At 35.4% G+C, this 27,720-nt stretch overlaps 2 protein-coding genes across 3 annotated transcripts in view; both read left to right on the top strand.

Annotated features, from left to right (window-relative positions):
- LOC134667309 (ubiquitin carboxyl-terminal hydrolase 4) overlaps positions 1-27,720 on the top strand; it is a 358,087-nt gene that overhangs the window by 320,237 nt on the left and 10,130 nt on the right. The gene's annotated exons all lie outside the window — the stretch shown is intronic.
- The window catches only part of LOC134667321 (uncharacterized), a 53,462-nt gene continuing 28,998 nt past the window's right edge, over positions 3,257-27,720 (top strand). For both annotated transcript variants that reach the window (XM_063524667.1, XM_063524668.1), the window contains exon 1: positions 3,257-3,732. The gene's annotated coding sequence lies outside the window, so the exon portion shown is untranslated. The remainder of the gene's footprint in view (positions 3,733-27,720) is intronic.

Raw genomic sequence — 27,720 nt, forward strand, 5'->3', positions numbered from 1 at the left:
TAAAATAGCACTAATGCTTAATTATAAATTTTAACCTTATTTATTTATTGTGACATTGAATTTTAAATTATGGCATGAAATGTTTTTATTTTCTTTTAAAAACTTAATGTATGGAATGCTTTTTTTAATTGTTTTTATTTTAATTTAATATTTTAATATTTAATTTTATTTTATTTTTTAATTTTATTCTTTATTGACTTTTACAATGTTATAGGTTTTTTTTACACACTCTTAATTATACGATAGATTATGATGAAATGTTTTAATTATGTATTTAATTGTGTTTTATGTATTAGCTAGGAAGTGAAATATTGTGTGCCCTAACAGGGTGTCATGAATTGGCCAACTTAACTGTAAGATCCTATTATGTAATTTATGTTCATGACTGCAATAAATGAAATATGAAATAGCTAAATTGGTTGTTCAATACTTACGCTATAGAATTTTCAATTTAGCAAGAACCCTTAATGGCATAACAATCTCGTGTGGTGACTATACTTCACACGCCACACGTCTTAACCTGCAAAGTTACACCTGAAAACATTATAGGTTAATATAAAGGATTGTAAATAAAAAAGGCGATTCCACAAAATACAACGTATCAATGTATGTCAGCCATCAGTCAAACAGATTCAAGACTTCACAAAATTGAGTTGTGACCGATTGAAGACGAATTTTGCTGTCGTAGAAAAATGGTTACTATTATTTAAGACACTGAAAAATGACCACTTCATATAGTACAATATTTACTGGAAATAAAGTGCTTTAGCATAGCTTGTTCTTAAGGCCCCAGTACATAGTGGTCACGGATGGTCCATAACAATTAATCCATCGCCATTGTGTACAGGGGGCAAGGGTGTACAATGACGGACATAGCGGTCGACTGGCCATCAGTTGTCTATCCTGGCGCGCAATCGGGAAGTTGTCGTTTTTTTGACACTGAAAAGGAATCGTGGCCTAGCGCGGCCTGTGGTGTTCAAGTGGCGTGTGGTGGCTTAGCATGGCCCATCGTTAGCCATTGTGTACTTTTAGATACATTGACTGCATTCTCGGGTTCAAAGTTATCGGTTTTGTTACGTGATATGCTTCAATTAAGTTCTCTGGTGCATTGGATGATCGATCTACTGTAGGTACACAATCCCTCACATTAAAATAACAGTTTTATGTTTTTTTGCAACCAAATTTAGGTATGTATCTACAGCTACGTCGTCCAGAAGAAAAAAACAAAAATATAGTTATGTTATTTTCACGATAACTTTTTTAGTCAGTTTTACAAAAAGAGTAATCCACTAAGTTTGATAAAAAAAAGCTTTAGAAGCAATTTTTATTTAAGCATTTTTAATGGTGGTGGACTTTAGTGCTTTTTTTTCTATCGAGCAAGTTGTTTAGTTTGGTTTCGAATCAATTAAGTTACTACAGATGAAAGGCATCAAGAGCTATACATTTTTTTGGCAAGCGCATTATGATCTAAAAAGGCACTACGATTTTTAAAAAACTCTGCTAATTGCCCTCACTGTTTACAATGACTTTTGAATATAATCTAAGCTACCTTCATGTAAAGTAGGGAAGGCACGTTAGAAGCACTTTCGTTACTTTGCCGTAATGTTTATTGATAGCGCATTAACGCCGTGGTGAGTGTATGTAGTCGCTTGTTTTACTCTGCTGCTCTGCTGCTGGCCGCTGCCCTGGATATTACGGTGCAGTGTAAAGTTTCAAGCGTAATTTTGTTTTGAAACAACTGTCCCGAGTAGCTGTAAATTTTCATAAATAACGTCTATATATTGCATCAATGTACTGAACCATTGTAAATAAATATTTTAATCTTATAAAGTCATAATAATTATGATAGTTTGCCTGTGACATTCTCAATTGTACATACATATAGTTTTAAGTTGAATTAAGACCTAGATACAAAGTCATACGAAAAGCTCTTATGGCATTTTTGCAAACAGACTTAGAGTCAGACCGAGAAAAGTCCGCAGCGATTCCGACAGCCCACGCAGTGCGAGCGTCACTTCAAACGTCAAACTTCTATGAAATTATGACGTGTAAATAACACTTCCACTGCGCGGGCCACCAAAATCGCTGCAGACCTTTCCTGGTCTAACTCTACGCAGTTATACAAGCTAAAGGTGGCCACTGACGAGCCTTTCAACAGTCCAAATAGCGTGGCTGCAATCCAAAATCGGTCCGAGAATGTCAAAAACGTACAATGTTTAATATTAGGATGTCGTCCATTTGGATGAATCCATTGTAACGGCATCCATTTGAAAGGCTCGTCAGTGGCCTGCTTAAATGACAGTGACACCTAGCTCTCATACTGTAGTGCTGTAGCTCAAGTAGCTAACAAAGTGTACAGCCGTGTTGTATTTGTCGCATTTGTCGATTAGTTACGTTATGACAAAACCTCCTAACACATGTTACTGTGTAATAATAGGTAATAATATCTAATGATGGTTTTTGCTCTGTTTTAAATTAGGTACGTGGCTAGCCAGTCTAGCCACGCTCCAACGTTTGTGCATTTAATTGCGGCGTAACCAGAATAAACAAAAAACTAGACAAGACCGGCCTCAAAGGAGTGCTCACATACATACTAAATGAGATTGTGTAATGATTCCTTTAAACCATTGCGATGTTTTTTTTTTTCATATTAAATTTATACAATCAGAACTGCGCTTCGTCTTTTAACAAAGGAGAAAGCTAAAACGAGTTCGTAGCACCTGCTACGACCGCGTAGCACAATCTAGAACGAAGTTAATAAATAATTAGTAATACACAACCGCTGTCTACTTTGTGGAAACGTTTTTTGCTAATGTACGTTTAGTGGCGTACAAAGGATGCCTACAATAAAACCGTTAATTTCCAGGAAGTTTACTGTAGGCGGAACGAAATATGAATTCAATTCCCGCGCGACTAATGGAATAGAGTACCTATCACAAAAAAAGGAATTACGAAGCGCTTGTAATGGGGAATTCAACTTTGATTAAGGTCGTGTTATGAAAGAAATCCAATTAATGTGGTCTATTTCTCAAATTAATTAGTTTAACTAGTAGTTAACAATGAAAGCAATAATCATTTAAAGTGAAAGTATGTAACAAGTAACAATTATATGTAGTTACATTTGCCAAAGAGGCTGTAAGGGAAACCCTTTATAAAAGAATAACGCACGCGAATGACAAGTATCAGTTTATGATTAATGGCAGAACCACTTTGTATATTACGAAATAAAGTTACAGACGTTATGACGGGGCGGCTGTAGGCAGTATAACTTTTTACTGGGATAGGTAATTGTCTGGGGGTAAGGGCTGCATTTTAATAAGGTGACGTCGCGTGCAGTCTGGGTGCAGGGTGCAAGCGGGGGGCGGGTGTGCGTCGGCGGCGGGCGCGGGGCGAGGAGTGCACCTGGGCGGCGGCCCACGTGCCCGGGCCGGGCTCGCTCGCTCGCTGCTCAGTCGCCAGCGAGCCTTTCTCGAGCGAACAGCGCGCGCCGCCTCCACCCCCGCGCAGCGACAGGTGGCGCCGACGCCCGACGCCCGCAGGCCGCCGGCAACCCCCGCTGACTTCACCCCCCACCCCAACACCATGAAACTTTAATGAAACATTTGCTAAACAAATCACGGTGTGGTACTTCGGCGGACATAGATTGCAGTTTACTAGTGCTGATTGTTTTCCCAATCAAGGACCCTTTGAAAATGGGCTGTTAAAGAAAACGCCGGTACTGAAAACGATACTGTAAGTACCTATACAATTTAATCACTTTTAGGATTAATTGATACCTGAGACATAACTAAGATCATCGGCTTAAGTAGTAAATAAATACAAACATATGGCAAAAAGTTTTGCAAGACCGCAAAGTGACAGGAGCAGGATAAGCTTAGAAAGCAACACGTATTCAATATTTAAACCTTATCAGAATGTTAGTGCCTACGCTCAATAGCCAAATAACAAATACTACGCAACAAGAGATAGTGTTATACAGATTTCGCATTGTCTGGGATATTCGCCGGCCGTCGCAAAATGATTTTCGGTACTTTTTTAGAAGCTAGATCTGGATTTATTCTTATATTCTTGGCTTTGGATGGCTAGATTTCCACGTCGACTTGCGTCAACTAAATTAGTACTTAATTTTTATTAAGAACTAAAAATAGTATTATAATTCCTAGATTTCACGTAGAAAGACTCTGTTACGGAAAATATGGTTAACATGATATACTAGTCAAAGGATAACTTAAGTTTTGACAAGGGAAATGCTCTAATCATCAGTTTCAGTGTAACTTGATGATAGCTAGATTGTATTACGCAGCGATAATTGATCAATATCCACAGTAATTAATAGACAGTGACCCAATAAATCTACCATGATTGATGTCTACAATAATTATAAACGGGCTGTCTATTTCACGGACGGTTATAATTAACTGTTATCTTTAACAAACTCCGGTTATCATCTTTAATTAACATGTCATCTAACCGTAATTCGACTTCTTGTAGCTAAACTCTGGCATAGTGCGTGACAGACATGTTTAGCGAAGTTAGAAGTACATATGGGGGTGAAATGTTCCATCAAACATGAAGAAATTAGCGAGATGACGTATGTACCTACTGTTCCTAACAGGCCACGCTCGGCAGTACCAAGCAGTACTTATAATGCTCAAATTATAACTGTATTACTTACTAAGTTATCAATTATACCGAAGTATAATCAAAGCAAGTTTTGTGTTTTTATCTACAGATAGCTCTGTAGATAAAAACACAACAACATTTGATGAAATAAAACTGCCAATGAAGACCAGAATAGAATACCTCATTAAATCATTATTAAATGATCCACTATAACCGTATATAAATTTAATAGCAATTTTTTATTACCCAGAATCATTTTTGAGTTAACCACGTGACATCATTTTATTACGAACCATATTAGTCATATTACCGATTGATCGTTGTCGTATAATGTTGCCGACATCTTATTGTCCTTACCAGAGGTGTAATATAATACCATATTTGTATATGTTGCAGTCAAAAGTGTGAACTGGCCAAAAGAACTACTTTTGACAAACATGCTCAGTCAAAAGCAGTTTTGCCTGTTTTTGTCGGTTAAAAGTTCTTTTGACCAGTTCACACTTTTGACTGCGACATATTATATATATTGACAAAAGAGTGCGTATGTGCCAACAAAGCCTAGGAGGACATTTGCCTGACGTATTATTCCACAAATAACCCTATGTTACATATGTATTTCAAAATTTTATATAAGTACAAATATATTATAACGAAAAAAAAAATGTTTTTCATCAATTTCAAATCTTGCGTCCTTTTTGGGACACCCTTTATGTACTTATGTACGTCCGAGAGCTCGTCACTGTCCCAATACATGTAGGTACGAGTATCTTTAATCCTAAGTCACTATCCATATAGAGTCTACATCAGGATGTCATCTATTGGTCATGAACATGTCAAGAACTAGGACGTTTACATTACTTAAGTAATAAAAAAGAAACACAAGAAAAATTGTGTACATTTTACAAACACTGAATCACCTTACCTACTTATTTAACGTCGTCATTTAATACCCTTGACAACCTATTTTCCCTGCCAAATTCGTTAAATTATTCTCGGACAAAAAAGGTTCTTAATCAAAACACAGGGGTGTTTACCTACTTTAGTCGGTACAGCCGGCCTAGCCAAGGTTACAATCGCTATCGCTTCGACAACGAAAAGCATTATGTCTCTCTGTCACTCTTCCATATTAGTGTGACAGTGACAGTTGCGTTTCGATCGCTACGGAGCGTAAGCGATTGGCATCTTGGCTACGCGGCCAGGTTGTCTTTTAGATCTACTGAAATGTAATGTTAATCCCCTTGAGGTAGCCAAGGATTGCCATACTCTCCGGCGATGCATGATGATACAAAAACATGCTTAAAGTAACACTCGCGTTATACCGATCCTTGTCAGGCACGAGTGGAAGCCAGCATTCGTACAACTTATTCCCTTATTCATCATACGTTTACTATCCCACGTTCGAGCATACGTGTACATTGGCTATGTCGGTAGCCGCCAAAACCGCGTAGATAGTAGGAAGCCAAAATTGGTCTGCAAAATACATGAGTGTGACTACATACATACTAATGGTATTGACGTATCTTGGAATGGTGAAGTGTAGCTGTAGCTAGTTAGTAATAGGAAGATATACCTATTGTAATTTTTTAAATTGAAGCTTTAGCTTATATGTTACGTACTCAATGATACTTTCAGTCAATGTGGGAGCCAATTTAATTTGATTTCATGTTACATGTTGCACATATTGTAGTAGGAAAAGATAGAAGATAAAAAATAGTTTATTCTAGTAGGCATATTACAATGCGCTTATGAACGTCAAATAAACCTTTACCGGCTCCAACCGTACACCTCTGCCCCGAGAAGATTTAAATCCCCCCTCAATTGGAGGAGGGTATCCCAATATGGGACCGGCAACAAACTCGGCGGAACACATCTTTTCAAACATTATTACATCTTATAATTAACATGCATTACTAGTAATTAAGAAAAATACAATTTAAATTACTATAGAATTCATGCAATTATACTCACTGAGTACATAACTTTATAGAATTGGATATAAAAAAATAAACATATATGTACATGAAATCATACAAATACGTAGCTCTTTCAGAAAACATATCAAATTCTTACAAAAGGAAAAGAAAATAAAATCAATAAAAGAAATGAGAATACATATTATATGAATCTGACTGATTGTTATGAGATGCTTTCATACAATTTGATGTGCTTTCTTACCTGAGCTGAGTCACCTTTAACTCTACACATAATACAATGCTTTTAATTGCTACTTGTCGTTATTACAGTTTCTGGTTTGGACCATGCATGTTTGTCTGTCAAGTAGCCCTCGACTCTGTAATAAGCCTTCAACATCAATGACTTTTTTAAGTAATTCTTAAGAGCTGGAAAGGGTAATCTTAAAGCATCCTCAGGTAATTTCTTATAAAAATGTATGCATTGCCCATGCCCAACGAATGACTTCTGTACTTTACGAACACGAAACTTTCTAATAGCAAGCTTATTTTTATTTCTAGTATTATAGTTATGGACATCAGAATTCTTAGTGAAGGAGTCTAGATTCTTAACAACATAAATAATACTATCATAATGTATTGGGACGCTACAGTTAAAATATTAATTTCTTTAAAAAGTTCTCTTAATGATACCTTAGACATGCGTTGCTAAGAGTTTTAACCACATCCACAATTAAGTTGTAATGGAGGTTGAATTCCAGGCTCAACTCGGTATGCATTATGCATTTTATTTTTAATTTAAGGTTTTCTCATTATTGGCCAATAAAATGCGAACAAAAAATAGCATATTCGTTGAAAATAAAAATATACTTATTTTTTTGTAAATATATGAGATTGTTTGCACAATCGGCTCGCACACATGTGTAATTGTGTATTATTCATATCATATAGCAGAATTCTCCCAAACGTCGACCAACGAAAAAACTTTTCCTCCATTTCTCTCGCTTGGGAGAAATTAATGGGACCATTGCGAGAGTTGGAATGTGATTAGAGGGCCGTTGTTGGGTCAATCGCCACTCGCAACTTCATTTATTTACGAAATCAGTTTCACAATTCCTTTTCATGTTGTTACTTATCATAATTACAGAGCGTACAGAGCCAAAGTACATACATACAGTGGCGGATTTCCCATAAGGCACAGTAGGCCCGGGCCTAGGGCGGCGAGATATTAGGGGCGGCAAATTGAGACAAAAAATTCGCTGATGATAACAAAAAATAACTCAAAATTAGGCCAGACAACGAATTCTCAAAAAAAGGTAATATATCTTTTCGTTGCCTGATCTAAATGTAGTCAATATGACGGGTGCTGATGCTGAGAAAGGGGCGGCTACAAGGCTTGGGGCCTAGGGCGGCAAAGACTGCAAATCCGCCACTGCATACATAGTATGTACATGCCATACGGCGCGATTCGGGAAATGAATTAAAGATTCACTAGATATGAAATAGTAAAAATATTTATCTTTCATTGGGAATCACTCCTTTACAGTCTTTCTCTGCTAACAGGTAATGGGTACCCAACGGGCTCCGGCGTAGCATTTTGAACTGTTGTCGCTTGTCTGTCGTCTTAATTATTATAATTTGTAATTCCGCTTCTCTTATAATATTTAAACAATTAGCGATTACCATGATTAATATACCTACTTACATCAAATTGCAAAAATATATTTTACATAATGGCAATATCCAGCGAGGAAAATGGGAACTATGTTTGTATTGACAGTGGTTGTCCACTATTCTCTTAAGAGCCCTTCAACGTGCACACTAGCGCCACAGCTAAATAATCGTGATTATTTATATTTAACGAAATATATTGAAAAAAGGGGGCCGCTACGTACTGTATTGTGTATTTAAGTACCTTTTGAATACATCAAACTAGTTTTTATGTTGCTGGTTTCGTCGATCTAGGAACTCAAAACAAAAACGGCCGTTTTAACTTTGGACTCATAGAATGACGAATCCAGCAACATAAGAACTAGTCTGATGTATTTAAAAGGTACTTACTTACAAACACAATACAGTACGTAGCGGCCCCCTTTTTTCAATATCTTTCGTTAAATTTAATCACGATTTAGCTGTGGCGCTAGTGTGCACGTTGAAGGGCTCTTAACGCCGCTGCACGTACTGATATTAAATTCAAAATTACCTATACCCAATTATAAGACCGGGCCAGCATTTATTTGTCACAACGTAGTCCTAATTAATTCCAGAGCATACCTAATTCGTTTTAACTTAATGGCGACGTCTATCTTACATTGCGTTATAAAGGAAGATTAATAAATCCCGGAAATTAGGTGTCATACGCAGTATAGCTGAAGCTACAGCTACAAACCCATGAAGATACAGCACAAAACTAAAAAGAACGAAGCGTATGAGAGTACAGAATAGCAATTAACCCCCCTATGCGGGCAAGAATGTCGAGATTCTTTCGCTATGCATTATTACATCGTTAGAGTAAATTAGTTACAACTTAGACTCTGCCTGTTAGCTAAAGTTGGGTTAGGTCAATTCTGCAAATGCGTTTAGCAACCTAATATACATATTAAAATATATGTGATATTATTGTTCTAATTGAAATTTAGAAGCGACACAAAATTCATATATCAAATCATCAACAAAAGGATCTACTATTTTTTAACAAGCTTTTATTAGGTCGACCTGTATGTAACTAACTATGTAATGGAATCTAAGGTAACTAATTTAACCATCTTCCAAGGATCGTAGCGTCATGAAAATTGGCAGCTCTATGTAGTTCTGATGACAATACAATAATATGGTACTGTCGAACTGATCTGATGATGGAGACAGGAGGTGGCCATAGGAACTCGACCTGTATGTAACTATGTAATGGAATCTAAGGTAACTAATTTAACCATCTTCCAAGGATCGAAGCGTCATGAAAATTGGCAGCTGTATGTAGTTCTGATGACAATACAATAATATGGTACTGTCGAACTGATCTGATGATGGAGACAGGAGTTGGCCATAGGAACTCTGTGATGAAACAACGCAACCTAAGTGTGTTAGGGGTTTTTAGAATTGTCTCGATGAGTATTCGTTGTCTGTAATAAAAGTACAGTCAGCGATAAAAGCTTGTACCAAAAATGAAATTTTTGCCAAAAACTTATTACGTTTAATAATTTTTTACTGACTGAACTGAACTAAGATGTCATTGACAAAGAGTTTGTGGTTTGGTGCAACCGCCTTTTGTAATTACCTATACATTTTTATAAATTGTTTCATAGTAGTTATAAATATTCACATCAAAACACAATACACACATATGACAACCTAAGGGCGTACCACTTACATGATGTATTATTGACTTGGCACAAGACGGACGGACACAGATTGGAATGATATCGTAAAGATCTTATTTGAATGAGCCTGGTAATATAATTGTACTGGAAACAAAATTTGAATATAATTTCAAACTCTTGAAGCCACGAATAAAAATACAGCAGAAATCGCAACGGGCATGCACTTCGGCGGCGAGAATTTTCAAAAGACAACACTCTTTTCGCCTGACCGTCATCCGCCGCTAGGGAGGCGGAATATCTATTCTATAAGTATAGTTAGTTCGCATTTCATATTTAGTGAAGGTGAACAGTGAATTCAATGAATATTAATATTTGTTTAAATGTCCCCATAATATCCTATCGGCAATTTACTGAATTAAAAAAACAATCAGACACAAATAATAGCAGTAATATGTGTAATAGACGGCACGGCAAGCACTACAACTATCCGTGTATCTCGCGAGGCACTCGGCGAACCACAAAACAAAGAAGTAATAGAAGTGAAACGTATGTCTATAGCGTGTGGCAAGATTATGGTTAGCTGCATACACTTTCAGCACAGACTATTGTCAGTCGTGTGACAGTTCAGCATGGCGCTTTTGACATGTCAGATGTGAAAACGATTCCAGTAAAAATTAGAAATAATTGGAAATTAAACGAACTTACCTGTAAGTGAAGTTCTATTTCAATTATATTAGCTGCACAAACTTCGAAATGATAATTATTTACTTGTAGTAGGCGTAATATCATTCAGCCTCTGGCCATGTTAAGTATTCAGAGTACCTAAAATTTTAAAATTTCTCAACGAGAATTCAAAATTTTGTATCAGATTTCTGAACGCATAGTCGCGCCCCCGCGCGCGCGCCGCTTCTGTCGCCCTCATTTAGTTTAGAGTAACAAGCCAAGACATAATACTTTCACTGCCAGTGACCCGCTACCTAGGCAGGTTCTCTAGTCTTAGGCGCTTGTCGCTACAAAGCGGAAAACGCATATTATCAGCTTCGCTTGTAGCTCGCGCTGGCAGTGAATATGCCAACTGATATGACAGCTTGGCCCGCAACTCAGCAAAGCCAATATTATCTTAAACTTTGACAGGGATTTTTCACTATTAAAATCCCTGGTTGTCTCAGGACAACGCGGGTACTGGGCGGGAGGGATTATCATTTCGAAGTTTGTGCAGCTAATATAATTGAAATAGAACTTCACTTACAGGTAAGTTCGTTTAATTTCCAATTATTATTACGCTGCACAAACTTCTTCATGATAATTATTTACTTGTAGATGTTTAGAGATAAGTATTCAAAGTTTGTTTTGGCTTTGTATTACTTACAATAATGAAATCAATGATTTATGATTTCATTTTTAAAGTAGGTACCTTTTTAGTTATCATCAACTATTTTCAGTATATATGTATATTTAGTTAACAACATTATTTAGAGATCTAGTGATCATTATAGATATAGAGATCATTATTTCATCAAACTGCCTGTTATATGATAATTGAAACAAAATTAATTTGTTTCTTATTAATAGGTATTTCATTAATAGCACCAAGTACCACTTTAACTCAATTATTATAAGACTATCAAAGAAATCAAATGTTAGCATGAGATGCAATTTTTAACGAATTCAACAACTATAAGCAACTCTTGATAGTGTGTTGCTGCTTACAACCTTTGGTAACACTTATTTTCTCATTAACTAGATAGTAAGGATATATCTTTATATAATTATTAGAGTTAGATGGAACTATGATTATGAAATTGAGCAAAATTATTAGAAGTGTAATGTTTTTGTAACTCCTAAACGATTTTGCTGCTTGTCAGCCTGAGCAGCCTTGTCAGGCTGCGCATAATGGGTTAAATGAGTGGTGGGATTAAAAAATATCAACACCACTATTTTTTAAGAGTAGGACTTAGTCCATCTACAAATCGTTTAGGAAGAGATTTTTTCTTTGAAATAGACATAGAATTTTATTGCTTGAGATGTAGTAGGTACTTATAGAAATTAGGAGTTAACATGCAATTTTGCATGAGGTTTTTGAAGGCAATAATATATAATCACTAACAATTTTATAATCTACCATCACGAATATTATCATTCATTTATATATAGCTAACCAATGTTTAGCTTAAGCAACCTTACTCAATTTCAATTTAGTTTTATCTTGAAAAATTAATTTTGAAGGTAGCAAAGGTTACTGTAATTTATAAAGCCCATAAAGGTCTTTATCAAAAATCAGAATAAAGTTTCATATTTTATCAATTACAGGGTTTACACGTTGCGTATAATCATAATGGCTCATAAAAGAAATAAAGTAATTTTTTACTTTTTCTGTCTGTACCTAATGAAATATTTTCATTAGTTGGTGACATTGTTGATATTGAGGTGGGTGTAATCTAAAAAACGTTCTTCCTAAAATGTTCAATTGTATCATTTGAGGAGAGCCTATTCCCCAATAAAAACCCAAGAACAGATTTACAGAAAATTACACTTCTATACCTAGCATAAGTAATGCTATTAAAACGGCAAGCACTTCTGGAACAGATACCATAAAATAATGTAATTATTTTCACAAAATATACACCAGTATTTCAAGTGTTTAGGCATCATGTTGCTTGACGGTTTGGCCTCACCAATCAGAAGTTCCTCCTGTCTCCTCCTCCTCTTCCCTGCTCGTTCAGAGATGGCTGATGACACTCGCCGGATAACACTGGGATAACCATGTTGAAACTTGAAATCGGTTAATAGAATAAGTTTATTTAATTGAGAGCTGGGGCTCTACTCTTTACAATTATATGTAACATATACTCATAAATATTTTGTTAAACTGAGTAGTTTCAGTGACCGTGCCTTCTGGTTTTCCTATAACTTTAATACCTTAGATTTCATTTCAAATTAAAGAAAAGCATAGATAAAATAATTTTTATATGCATGAAAACGTGAAAGCATCTACTTATGTAGAAAAAACATCTGGGTTACTTCACCAGGATATATGTATAGCGTTCACATATTTCATCTGCACGGCTACCAATAACTCGATAGGTATATGAAGTTGCAAAATGTTGCAAGACATTTCAAATTTGTATTGAAACTTTGTATTAACTCTAAAATCCCCAGTTATCACTTAATAGCTTTATAGCACAAATATATCATTTAAGTAGAATATTGTAATGTCTTTTTTCGCACCACTGCAAAATGTTCCTAGACATAAAAATACAGGATTTAATTTCACCTATTCGGTTTATAAATAATTGCGATAGCTGTGTTGTCAAGCTGTGCTCTCAGAAGCATCTCACAATCTGTTAAACCGGAAAGAAAGTCTTTAAACATAAAAGACCACCATAAGCTGAACAAATTTAATGTAATATATATTCTTTTTGACTCCTTCCATAATCCAACAGCTAACTCATTCTAATCTGCCGCCCCAGCGTGTCAATAAACTATTACTGTAAGTAAGTAAATATCTGCAGAAAGTATATTTATAAATCTTTATTTTAATGAGCCACCAAAAAATGTCACACTAGGTTTCCTTAAAATATATTGAATTTAGTATACTTAAGTATGTATTTTTGTCTTTTCAGCTCTTTAACCCTTAAAGCGTTTGGGTAAACATACAGATAGCCAAACTTATCCTATAACTATACAAACAACCAATTTATATTAGCAATGTACCAATTTATAAAGGGCTTTATCTTTTGATTAACTTTGAATTTTTTCCCTAGTAGGTAAAGAAATAAATCTATATAGTAGCCAGCTTTCTGAGGTACTAAGAAGCTAGTTCCATTTGATTATAACTCCACATAGGTAATGGTACCAAGACTAAAATTAAGTGTGTCCTGTATAAGTACCTACATAGTATAACATTTGTTATAAGGAGTATCAACAATAGATATATCTATCATCTAAACAGTCTGTGTGTGTATGTGATCTTAAACACTTCATAAAAGATCTGGCACATATATCTAGCTAGAGAGATATCTAGTTTAATAGTCTAGGTATGTTAAGACTAAAAACTGAAATCTCATCTTTCCACATGAAACAGATATGTTTTCTACATTCAAGAAATCAAGTAAAACATCTTGGAGCTAGTGCTCATTTAACAATTTTGTGTTCTTAGTTTCTGGCAATTCTAATATCTTGTTAACTTAAAACCGCTCAGTTGCACTACCTAAATGTGCTTATATTAATATATGGATCTTGCCTATAGGTACCTATAAAGTGAACATGATTTTATAAGGTCATCATAGGCATATATTTGTACACACAGTATATACCTCAGTCACATATTTTTCTAGTATTCAACTATCAATTTCACAGAAGTGATCATATTTCGGAATACTTGTAGGTTGGCACAGATAAAAAAGGAACTTTGTATGAGATAGACCGGACAAAATCCTTATATGTGAAAAAAGGTAGGTTAGGTACATACAAATAAGTAAACCACAGCTTTTAAGAATTTGTTCTAAATGAACACAGGCTGTTGTGATGTCGCTGTGTGCGACCACTGTGGCGACCACATTGTGACTGCAGAGAGGAAAGTCTTGCTCTGCTTCCTCTTCCTTGCTTTTGACCAGGGGTTTTTGTATATTGTTATGTTTAATAAATACTTTATTGTATGAAACAAATACAACAGCAAATCATACGTTAGAAAGTATGATTGGTATTTGAGCCTTTGAAGTTTAAAGTGCCAGGCTTACGGGCTGGGCTGCCGGAGTTTAAAGTTCTTCTGCTAGATTTTCTTAAAACATCACTTGTCAACAGCATGTTTAAAAGATTTAATAAACCTCTTATGCCATTTATTATTGGAAATTAAACGAACTTACCTGTAAGTGAAGTTCTATTTCAATTATATTAGCTGCACAAACTTCGAAATGATAATTATTTACTTGTAGTAGGCGTAATATCATTCAGCCTCTGGCCATGTTAAGTATTCAGAGTACCTAAAATTTTAAAATTTCTCAACGAGAATTCAAAATTTTGTATCAGATTTCTGAACGCATAGTCGCGCCCCCGCGCGCGCGCCGCTTCTGTCGCCCTCATTTAGTTTAGAGTAACAAGCCAAGACATAATACTTTCACTGCCAGTGACCCGCTACCTAGGCAGGTTCTCTAGTCTTAGGCGCTTGTCGCTACAAAGCGGAAAACGCATATTATCAGCTTCGCTTGTAGCTCGCGCTGGCAGTGAATATGCCAACTGATATGACAGCTTGGCCCGCAACTCAGCAAAGCCAATATTATCTTAAACTTTGACAGGGATTTTTCACTATTAAAATCCCTGGTTGTCTCAGGACAACGCGGGTACTGGGCGGGAGGGATTATCATTTCGAAGTTTGTGCAGCTAATATAATTGAAATAGAACTTCACTTACAGGTAAGTTCGTTTAATTTCCAATTATTATTACGCTGCACAAACTTCTTCATGATAATTATTTACTTGTAGATGTTTAGAGATAAGTATTCAAAGTTTGTTTTGGCTTTGTATTACTTACAATAATGAAATCAATGATTTATGATTTCATTTTTAAAGTAGGTACCTTTTTAGTTATCATCAACTATTTTCAGTATATATGTATATTTAGTTAACAACATTATTTAGAGATCTAGTGATCATTATAGATATAGAGATCATTATTTCATCAAACTGCCTGTTATATGATAATTGAAACAAAATTAATTTGTTTCTTATTAATAGGTATTTCATTAATAGCACCAAGTACCACTTTAACTCAATTATTATAAGACTATCAAAGAAATCAAATGTTAGCATGAGATGCAATTTTTAACGAATTCAACAACTATAAGCAACTCTTGATAGTGTGTTGCTGCTTACAACCTTTGGTAACACTTATTTTCTCATTAACTAGATAGTAAGGATATATCTTTATATAATTATTAGAGTTAGATGGAACTATGATTATGAAATTGAGCAAAATTATTAGAAGTGTAATGTTTTTGTAACTCCTAAACGATTTTGCTGCTTGTCAGCCTGAGCAGCCTTGTCAGGCTGCGCATAATGGGTTAAATGAGTGGTGGGATTAAAAAATATCAACACCACTATTTTTTAAGAGTAGGACTTAGTCCATCTACAAATCGTTTAGGAAGAGATTTTTTCTTTGAAATAGACATAGAATTTTATTGCTTGAGATGTAGTAGGTACTTATAGAAATTAGGAGTTAACATGCAATTTTGCATGAGGTTTTTGAAGGCAATAATATATAATCACTAACAATTTTATAATCTACCATCACGAATATTATCATTCATTTATATATAGCTAACCAATGTTTAGCTTAAGCAACCTTACTCAATTTCAATTTAGTTTTATCTTGAAAAATTAATTTTGAAGGTAGCAAAGGTTACTGTAATTTATAAAGCCCATAAAGGTCTTTATCAAAAATCAGAATAAAGTTTCATATTTTATCAATTACAGGGTTTACACGTTGCGTATAATCATAATGGCTCATAAAAGAAATAAAGTAATTTTTTACTTTTTCTGTCTGTACCTAATGAAATATTTTCATTAGTTGGTGACATTGTTGATATTGAGGTGGGTGTAATCTAAAAAACGTTCTTCCTAAAATGTTCAATTGTATCATTTGAGGAGAGCCTATTCCCCAATAAAAACCCAAGAACAGATTTACAGAAAATTACACTTCTATACCTAGCATAAGTAATGCTATTAAAACGGCAAGCACTTCTGGAACAGATACCATAAAATAATGTAATTATTTTCACAAAATATACACCAGTATTTCAAGTGTTTAGGCATCATGTTGCTTGACGGTTTGGCCTCACCAATCAGAAGTTCCTCCTGTCTCCTCCTCCTCTTCCCTGCTCGTTCAGAGATGGCTGATGACACTCGCCGGATAACACTGGGATAACCATGTTGAAACTTGAAATCGGTTAATAGAATAAGTTTATTTAATTGAGAGCTGGGGCTCTACTCTTTACAATTATATGTAACATATACTCATAAATATTTTGTTAAACTGAGTAGTTTCAGTGACCGTGCCTTCTGGTTTTCCTATAACTTTAATACCTTAGATTTCATTTCAAATTAAAGAAAAGCATAGATAAAATAATTTTTATATGCATGAAAACGTGAAAGCATCTACTTATGTAGAAAAAACATCTGGGTTACTTCACCAGGATATATGTATAGCGTTCACATATTTCATCTGCACGGCTACCAATAACTCGATAGGTATATGAAGTTGCAAAATGTTGCAAGACATTTCAAATTTGTATTGAAACTTTGTATTAACTCTAAAATCCCCAGTTATCACTTAATAGCTTTATAGCACAAATATATCATTTAAGTAGAATATTGTAATGTCTTTTTTCGCACCACTGCAAAATGTTCCTAGACATAAAAATACAGGATTTAATTTCACCTATTCGGTTTATAAATAATTGCGATAGCTGTGTTGTCAAGCTGTGCTCTCAGAAGCATCTCACAATCTGTTAAACCGGAAAGAAAGTCTTTAAACATAAAAGACCACCATAAGCTGAACAAATTTAATGTAATATATATTCTTTTTGACTCCTTCCATAATCCAACAGCTAACTCATTCTAATCTGCCGCCCCAGCGTGTCAATAAACTATTACTGTAAGTAAGTAAATATCTGCAGAAAGTATATTTATAAATCTTTATTTTAATGAGCCACCAAAAAATGTCACACTAGGTTTCCTTAAAATATATTGAATTTAGTATACTTAAGTATGTATTTTTGTCTTTTCAGCTCTTTAACCCTTAAAGCGTTTGGGTAAACATACAGATAGCCAAACTTATCCTATAACTATACAAACAACCAATTTATATTAGCAATGTACCAATTTATAAAGGGCTTTATCTTTTGATTAACTTTGAATTTTTTTCCCTAGTAGGTAAAGAAATAAATCTATATAGTAGCCAGCTTTCTGAGGTACTAAGAAGCTAGTTCCATTTGATTATAACTCCACATAGGTAATGGTACCAAGACTAAAATTAAGTGTGTCCTGTATAAGTACCTACATAGTATAACATTTGTTATAAGGAGTATCAACAATAGATATATCTATCATCTAAACAGTCTGTGTGTGTATGTGATCTTAAACACTTCATAAAAGATCTGGCACATATATCTAGCTAGAGAGATATCTAGTTTAATAGTCTAGGTATGTTAAGACTAAAAACTGAAATCTCATCTTTCCACATGAAACAGATATGTTTTCTACATTCAAGAAATCAAGTAAAACATCTTGGAGCTAGTGCTCATTTAACAATTTTGTGTTCTTAGTTTCTGGCAATTCTAATATCTTGTTAACTTAAAACCGCTCAGTTGCACTACCTAAATGTGCTTATATTAATATATGGATCTTGCCTATAGGTACCTATAAAGTGAACATGATTTTATAAGGTCATCATAGGCATATATTTGTACACACAGTATATACCTCAGTCACATATTTTTCTAGTATTCAACTATCAATTTCACAGAAGTGATCATATTTCGGAATACTTGTAGGTTGGCACAGATAAAAAAGGAACTTTGTATGAGATAGACCGGACAAAATCCTTATATGTGAAAAAAGGTAGGTTAGGTACATACAAATAAGTAAACCACAGCTTTTAAGAATTTGTTCTAAATGAACACAGGCTGTTGTGATGTCGCTGTGTGCGACCACTGTGGCGACCACATTGTGACTGCAGAGAGGAAAGTCTTGCTCTGCTTCCTCTTCCTTGCTTTTGACCAGGGGTTTTTGTATATTGTTATGTTTAATAAATACTTTATTGTATGAAACAAATACAACAGCAAATCATACGTTAGAAAGTATGATTGGTATTTGAGCCTTTGAAGTTTAAAGTGCCAGGCTTACGGGCTGGGCTGCCGGAGTTTAAAGTTCTTCTGCTAGATTTTCTTAAAACATCACTTGTCAACAGCATGTTTAAAAGATTTAATAAACCTCTTATGCCATTTATTATGATTCAGTATTTAATATCAAAAAATGGACAGAATCACTTAGAAGTGACAATACCTTCTTATAGCTGGTACAGTACACAATTTTTGAGAGCTAAATCATCACAGTCAGAGAACAGGAAACTTTATTCTGTACCATTTCAATACTTAGCCTCGTTCCCCACTGGCAAGAATCTCGCCAGCTGCAGGTTAAGTCTGTGGGTTCATCTTCGGAGGACCAATAATTTCTTACAGCGCAGAGTAGTTTTTTGTAATCTTGTCCGGGTCATACTTCTTTTATAATGTTCTTAATTATTTATCTGTAATCAAACAACAACACTATCCTATAAGGATTTTTCCTATAATATCCAAAATTCTGGTGCGTCCCTCCGACAATGTCAAGGTTTGCTCGCTTAATTCTTCGCTTGCTGACATTAGAATAAGTAAGTACCTTCTTAATTTCACCTACTTGAAGATGAGTATATATCAAGAGACGGCCTAATCTGGCATACCACATGATTAACTCATTAGGTTAAGAGCGGTGTCTAGTCTAACACGCCACAAAACCCAGTAGGTAAGTTTATCTAGCAAGGCTTGTAGGTGGCTTATAATGCACCCTATTATCAGGTAGGAAATGAGCATTGTCTCAGTGTTGTTGGCAAGGAATATGTGACAATATCCCCTGGCTATTGGCAGTGAACGCACCTAGTGTAGTACGCCAAGGTTGCCAAGTGCGAATATCAAACAGAGATGTCTAGATTAACACTCCAAAATGATTAGCACAGCCATTTTATGCAGTTAGAAACAGAGAATAGCGCTACAGAATGCATATGCACATCATAACCAAGTACAGTCAGCAACCAGTTGGCTAGTTATAACACTCCAACGCACAGCACTAACACCAGATAAAAATAACTTAAACAAATCATATTTTTTACCTGATTATAATTAATGTTCCTTTTCGGAATATTATGTGTATTAAATAATTAACCGAATGCTGGCACTATTGAAGAGCGAGGCTTACATCTGGATACCGAGCGATATCTACTTCTCTACGCCGCTGGCGGAGATAGGGATCTAGATGATGCAGAATTGCAGACCTAGAATAGGTTGAAGACCATGATCCATCGATCGGTATGTAACGCGTCTGGGCCTTTTCCAACGAAAGGACGCCGTATTTAGATTTGAACGCGTATGCTCTTGAATCTTCTCCAATCTTCTTATTTTTTCTTCTATTCCGCAATATTGGTAAATAAGATATACTATTTTATTTTCTTCTTTACATATTTCGTCCTTTATTTGATTTAATTACTTTTTTATTTTAATAGGACGTAATGGCCGCGGCTGCATGAAAAACGACAATGAGGGCGACAGAAGCGGCGCGCGCGCGGGGGCGCGACTATGCGTTCAGAAATCTGATACAAAATTTTGAATTCTCGTTGAGAAATTTTAAAATTTTAGGTACTCTGAATACTTAACATGGCCAGAGGCTGAATGATATTACGCCTACTACAAGTAAATAATTATCATGAAGAAGTTTGTGCAGCGTAATAATAATGATTCAGTATTTAATATCAAAAAATGGACAGAATCACTTAGAAGTGACAATACCTTCTTATAGCTGGTACAGTACACAATTTTTGAGAGCTAAATCATCACAGTCAGAGAACAGGAAACTTTATTCTGTACCATTTCAATACTTAGCCTCGTTCCCCACTGGCAAGAATCTCGCCAGCTGCAGGTTAAGTCTGTGGGTTCATCTTCGGAGGACCAATAATTTCTTACAGCGCAGAGTAGTTTTTTGTAATCTTGTCCGGGTCATACTTCTTTTATAATGTTCTTAATTATTTATCTGTAATCAAACAACAACACTATCCTATAAGGATTTTTCCTATAATATCCAAAATTCTGGTGCGTCCCTCCGACAATGTCAAGGTTTGCTCGCTTAATTCTTCGCTTGCTGACATTAGAATAAGTAAGTACCTTCTTAATTTCACCTACTTGAAGATGAGTATATATCAAGAGACGGCCTAATCTGGCATACCACATGATTAACTCATTAGGTTAAGAGCGGTGTCTAGTCTAACACGCCACAAAACCCAGTAGGTAAGTTTATCTAGCAAGGCTTGTAGGTGGCTTATAATGCACCCTATTATCAGGTAGGAAATGAGCATTGTCTCAGTGTTGTTGGCAAGGAATATGTGACAATATCCCCTGGCTATTGGCAGTGAACGCACCTAGTGTAGTACGCCAAGGTTGCCAAGTGCGAATATCAAACAGAGATGTCTAGATTAACACTCCAAAATGATTAGCACAGCCATTTTATGCAGTTAGAAACAGAGAATAGCGCTACAGAATGCATATGCACATCATAACCAAGTACAGTCAGCAACCAGTTGGCTAGTTATAACACTCCAACGCACAGCACTAACACCAGATAAAAATAACTTAAACAAATCATATTTTTTACCTGATTATAATTAATGTTCCTTTTCGGAATATTATGTGTATTAAATAATTAACCGAATGCTGGCACTATTGAAGAGCGAGGCTTACATCTGGATACCGAGCGATATCTACTTCTCTACGCCGCTGGCGGAGATAGGGATCTAGATGATGCAGAATTGCAGACCTAGAATAGGTTGAAGACCATGATCCATCGATCGGTATGTAACGCGTCTGGGCCTTTTCCAACGAAAGGACGCCGTATTTAGATTTGAACGCGTATGCTCTTGAATCTTCTCCAATCTTCTTATTTTTTCTTCTATTCCGCAATATTGGTAAATAAGATATACTATTTTATTTTCTTCTTTACATATTTCGTCCTTTATTTGATTTAATTACTTTTTTATTTTAATAGGACGTAATGGCCGCGGCTGCATGAAAAACGACAATGAGGGCGACAGAAGCGGCGCGCGCGCGGGGGCGCGACTATGCGTTCAGAAATCTGATACAAAATTTTGAATTCTCGTTGAGAAATTTTAAAATTTTAGGTACTCTGAATACTTAACATGGCCAGAGGCTGAATGATATTACGCCTACTACAAGTAAATAATTATCATGAAGAAGTTTGTGCAGCGTAATAATAATTACAAATATGCCGTGCTGCTCCATTTTGGAGTGTAAAAACACTAGCGGGACAAAAAATATTAGATATGGAGGCATTTCATATCATCGGTAAGTATTATTTTATGTAATATTTCAATATTTTTTACATTTTCGGTTTCCGCAAGGATTTTTGGATTGTTTAGTACAAAAATCAGATTTATGTAAATGAGATAAGGTTGATATCTACTTAGCGTAAAAGTCATGTACGGGTGCGCTATTCGCCCACAGTGCGAGGACCATATCAAAAAAGTTATCGATGTCGATGTTCGTATAAATATACACAGTTCGGTTTGTTTATATTCATACATGTTCTTAATAATTTATTTTTGTTTTGCCTCTGGATGATCATATCAAAAAAGTCGTCGCTTATGCACATTTTATATTATGTAGGTACAAAATATGTTCTTACTTATTTATTCCAATTCAATGGATTATTTGATTTTAATTTTTTCTTATAGTATGCATAGTATCTAGTATCCATACATATTTGTAAATTTTCTCTATTAAATACGAGTAGGTAAGGTGTCAGTTTTAAGCTGTCACATAATTTTACTGCCGGGTATTTGCTGGCCAGTCTAAAGCCCGCTCCACAAGCTTGCACAAATCTTGAAGCGTTCTTCACATTGGATGCGAGTACACACCATGCTCCGGTAAAAACGTGCATAGTGCTATCTCGCTCGTACATCAGAGCGGCATTTCTATCCGCATTATTGCGATAAATTGATAAGTGCAAAAAATATTGTTAATATTTCCATTGTTTATAATTAGCATTTTTTTTATAATTTTGCATACGAGCTTATATCGGAGATTCATATTGATGTATGACACAACATTATTGCTTTGTTTTGCCTTAAAATAATAACGTGCTAGTTAATAAGTATTGTGAACACTTATTAGCTACACTTACACTTACTTGCGTATTTTTTACGCACGCATCTAGTAAGAATATTAATTGCAGGTAAAAAATACGCACCTCGCGTATTTTTCACGCACGCACACACGCATCGCGGTGGGAGGGTAAGAAATTTGATTTAATTAAAAAAAACTATAAGTACACAACGGGTTAGTACTAATTGGCTAGCAGGTTATTATTTCGCGTCATTACAAAGCAATATTGTTCTGGGGTGTGCTAAAGAGTAACAGTTTTTATTATATACCTACTCGCTTACAGTTATATGCGTGGTTGGTGGCGTGATTACTTTCAATACGAGATTTTTTTTATTAAAAAGTAAGTAGGTAAGTAACTAATCATCGAAAATAAAGTAATACATATGTATAAAAAAACTGAATATTTTACGTGTACATTGATAATTAATAAGCGTTTATCGATATCACACCGAATCATGCACATCCCTATCGCATGTGTCAACCTCATAGTCGAATATTTTATCCTATCGCATTCACTCTTGGAAAAACCATGCAAGTGTAAAAGGGATAGAGCATAAATGACAATTTGTCAATGATTTGTGTATTTTTACAAAAAATAAAAATCGTAGTGCAATTTTGACATAATTTTCTTGACTGTAAAGTTCAAATTACTGTGATGGGCAAGGGCTCATAATTCATTTCGAAATAAGAAAATATGGCCAATTTTTGTGACAGCGTTTTGGCGACATAGGTTCTCATACTAATCCAGGCACATGCCGTTTCCCGTCAGAGCGCGGCGCGCTCATTCTTTCTTCCGTGCGGCGAACCGAAAATGTCGTCCATAAATTGAAGTAGATGGTTATGAGGTCGCCAGTGCGTGCCGCCCATTGTAGTCCCTGTACTCCCGTCTATTCATCATAATGTCGCGAATTTTATTGCCCTAACTCATGTTTTTGTTTCTTTTGCGACAGTAGTTTCGGCGTTTTCCATTGCTTTTCTTAACGATGTAATTGACTGATGGTGTTCAAGACCCGCCCCGAAAATGAATAGACTATATTTAGCACAAAACAAACGTAAAAAATTATTGTAGAGACTACAGAGATTTAAGATCCTGCATTTCGTTTCCACTAAGGAGTTCACTGTTTTAGTTTATGGTTGTTGTTTTGCAACTCAATCAAGTTACAAGTTGCGCAAAATGTAAATATGCTTTTGTATTTCATTTTTTGTAGCATGCTAAAGATGACAAGATCCACGTATCTGTACTGCCTATTTATCTATCTACATATTGATAAAGCACGATCTTCAATCATTATTTAAACTAATAGTGTGAACAAATATTAAAAGTAGGTAAGTGTACGCGATAAAGCCAGTTTTAGTTTAAATTATCTAACTACCTTCCATTTATGAAAGTTTTTAGTCAGGTATCGTACCTAATCTCTGCGCTTTTATGTAGGTTTGAGATGGAAGTATGTACTAGGTTCCTTCATGAGTCTTCTGTTCTAAGGAAGAACAAACATTGTTAGGAAATAATTATCTACTCCCGGTCTATACTCGTAAACAAACTAAAAGAAAAGGTACATGATGTAATATATCCCTAGAATACCGAAATATTCCTAATCACTATTCCTTATACGCGGAGTATGTATATAGTAATATGAGTAAGGTGGAATGCGAATCTGCCAGCTTGAGAATTACATTACATCGCTAATAACAAATTCTCGGGATAACGTTAGAATCCCGCTTGTTGTTTGCGGATAAGAGACCCGTGTCGGGTCGCGACCCGCGTCCTTGCTTTTCATAACACTGCGCAGGTTATCTACAGAATACAGATACTGCACGTCCAACAAGGAGAATATTTACGTTCCCTTTTTCTAAATGCAGGTCGATTCATTAAAGCTGATGCGGTATTTAATGAAATGTCATTACTTTTAAATTATAACTGCGTGAACTTAGTTTTACAAGTTATACTTTATTTTACATCTTTATTGTTTGTCCAATCGGCCATTAACAAAACATTTCCTGATAAATAAGTGTTCCGTAAACAAAATTTTGTACGGAACACTAAAAATGAAGGTAGATAGTGTGTACCTATTGTACCTACACCGGGAATCCATAATTTACAAAGCCATTTTACATAACAAAGTTTTTTTAATGGCGTATCTGTTTCACCTTGTATAATATTGAATCTGTACCGCCGCGCTCCAACGGATCCGACAAATGAACTGCACCCTTCCAATAACCATTAAATATGAACCACCTGTTGTACTCTTATTTTTAGAACAGAATCGCACCCTCGACGCGTATAATCGAAATAGAATTTCTTACTTCGCGACAATGTGAATATTTTGAATGGTTTTGGACACATACTTTAATGCTTTGCTTTATAATACCTAATTACTTAAATATATCATTTGTATGTGGTTCGAGAGACAAATACCTAAAAAAGTTTAAAATACCAATTAAGGGTTTCTTAACACATAGCAAAAAACGTAAGGTGACTTTAGAAAATTACTGAAAATAGAAAGGGAAAGGAGTTGGGACGCCGTTTACTATTATGAAATTAAGATTGGGTAGGCACATAAAGATCATTATAGAAGGGAAAGTTAAGATAAGCCAAAAAAACTTGCATGGACCAATGTGATATCCATCCACGATGACCCGTTTTCGTAGTTCTAGAGCAAGAATGTTATTAGCTTTAAATATACCTCCACCAATTGACAACTGCCAGACTTCTGGATTGGATTCAGTAATAAGGATATTACAGCAAACTAACTGGGTATCAAATTTGGTTGCCTTCATTATCATGTACAATTTAATGAATACGTACCTACGTCCTACATCTATAGCTGCCATAAAGCTATTTGCAAGTCTTGTTTGACTAAGGAGCGCTATGTTGCAGGTTACAGTGCTTAGTAATTTTGCTATCCCGGATAAATTTAGCTGCCCTTTGCCGACTTGAAGTTAACAAAGCCTCGGGCGATAACTGAAAACTTCTCTGAGCGCCAGTTTAACCAAAACAACGTTCTCATTAAGATAATTAAATATTTCTGCTTGTTATTCATTCTATCTATTTATTTAACCTACAGGATGCAGGATTTAGAAGTTTACCTACTTCAGTTTCTTGGTGTTTTAACATAGCTTTGTTAATGCATATATGTGACCCACATGATAATTCAATAGTACTTGTATTACGCTGACGTGATGGTAGAGCCTGGAGATTATATTGGAACTCTTCAGTGGGTAGTATTAGTAAACATTTTAGCCAAATACTTTAAGCGCCACTTGCACCATTCCACTAACCCGGGGTTAACCGGTTAAACCTGGAGTTACCATGGTTACCAGTACAATTTGACACTGGGTTAACGGTTTAACCGCTTAACCCCGGGTTAGTGGGACGGTGCAAGTGGGCCTAAGGGACGTAAAGTACAGTTAGTACACTCGGTGATTGTAGTGTCACTTTTCCCTAATTTTTTCAGTAAAAATTTAAAAGCTGTACCTATATTTTTTGTCTGGACCATCAATCACTATGGAGTCGTAATATAGATTGTTGTGAAAGTAATGACTTCGGTATTTAACGCGCCACTCGAGTAATTATCAACAAAAATGTTTAAGCTCAACACAATTTAAGTACCATATTTATGTGAACTGTTAATTAAATTATACAGTCAGCAAAACCAATTGAGCAGGTCAGATGCCTAAAAATATGTATTTAAACACGCTCATGTTCTAAACGACAAAGCTGTCACCATTTCGAATTTCGAATCCCTCATCCTATTAGCCGCTAATCCGCTAGGTATAGGTATGTAGGTACTGTTTTGGTTTTATTGACTTAATCGAGGAGACATGGATATCACAGTTTTAAAACTACGACTATATTCGAAATCAATAATTGTAAAATTCAACATCGACATTGACGGGACAGACGAGGTCATAGGTACCTATACCGGGAGGAGCCTAATATAACAGGAGCACAAAAAGAATCCGTATAGGCTGTAGGTACCTACTCCTCGACCGTCGATAAATCTTTGAAAGCGTAATAGCCACCAAATAAATACTTAATTGTTGTATGTGTACAAAGATGTACATTTTCTGCAGCTATGCATGTGCACTTTGATCTGACCCAAAACAACATCTCCGTCCAAACGATGTATCTGTCGCAGTAAGATAGATATAGCCGTTATATAGTTATAACCCTAGGGATATAATTATATGACGTAACATAGTTATACGAAAGCGATGCATTACTATCTTACTAGGTATATAATTATATTACGGCTTTAGTTTAGTAATATAGTTATATTACTGGATTAAGTTTAGTGAAATAATTGTAAGTAGGAGTGCAGCGGTGCGGCGGAGGTATAGTTATATCCCTAGGGATATAGTTATATGCCGTATAGTACGTAACTACGTATTATAATCATATTCCTAGTAAGATAGTAATTGTAGGTATTAGGAGTGCGGCAGTGCGGCGGAGGTTTAGTTATATCCCTAGAGATATAGTTATATGCCGTATTATAATCATATGCCTAGTAAGATAACTATTATATATATTTTCATGCTGCTATTTTTAAGGGTTTACGAGGCATTGCGATCGATTCACGAAAGCTGGCGCGAGATTTGACAGAATTTCAATAAAAATAGTTGTCACTCAGTAGAAATCTCGCGCCAGCTTTCGTGAATCGACCTGTACTTTTACGTAATATTGCTAAAAAGTGTTATACGGCATATAACTATATCCCTAGGGATATAACTATACCTCCGCCGCACCGCTGCACTCCTACCTATAATTATTTCACTAAACTTAATCCAGTAATATAACTATATCACTAAACTTAATCCAGTAATATAACTATATCACTAAACTAAAGCCGTATTATAGTTATATACCTAGTAAGATAGTAATGAATCGCTTTCA

The sequence above is a fragment of the Cydia fagiglandana genome, chromosome 9 (genome assembly GCF_963556715.1).
Source record: "Cydia fagiglandana chromosome 9, ilCydFagi1.1, whole genome shotgun sequence".
Taxonomy (NCBI): domain Eukaryota; kingdom Metazoa; phylum Arthropoda; class Insecta; order Lepidoptera; family Tortricidae; genus Cydia; species Cydia fagiglandana.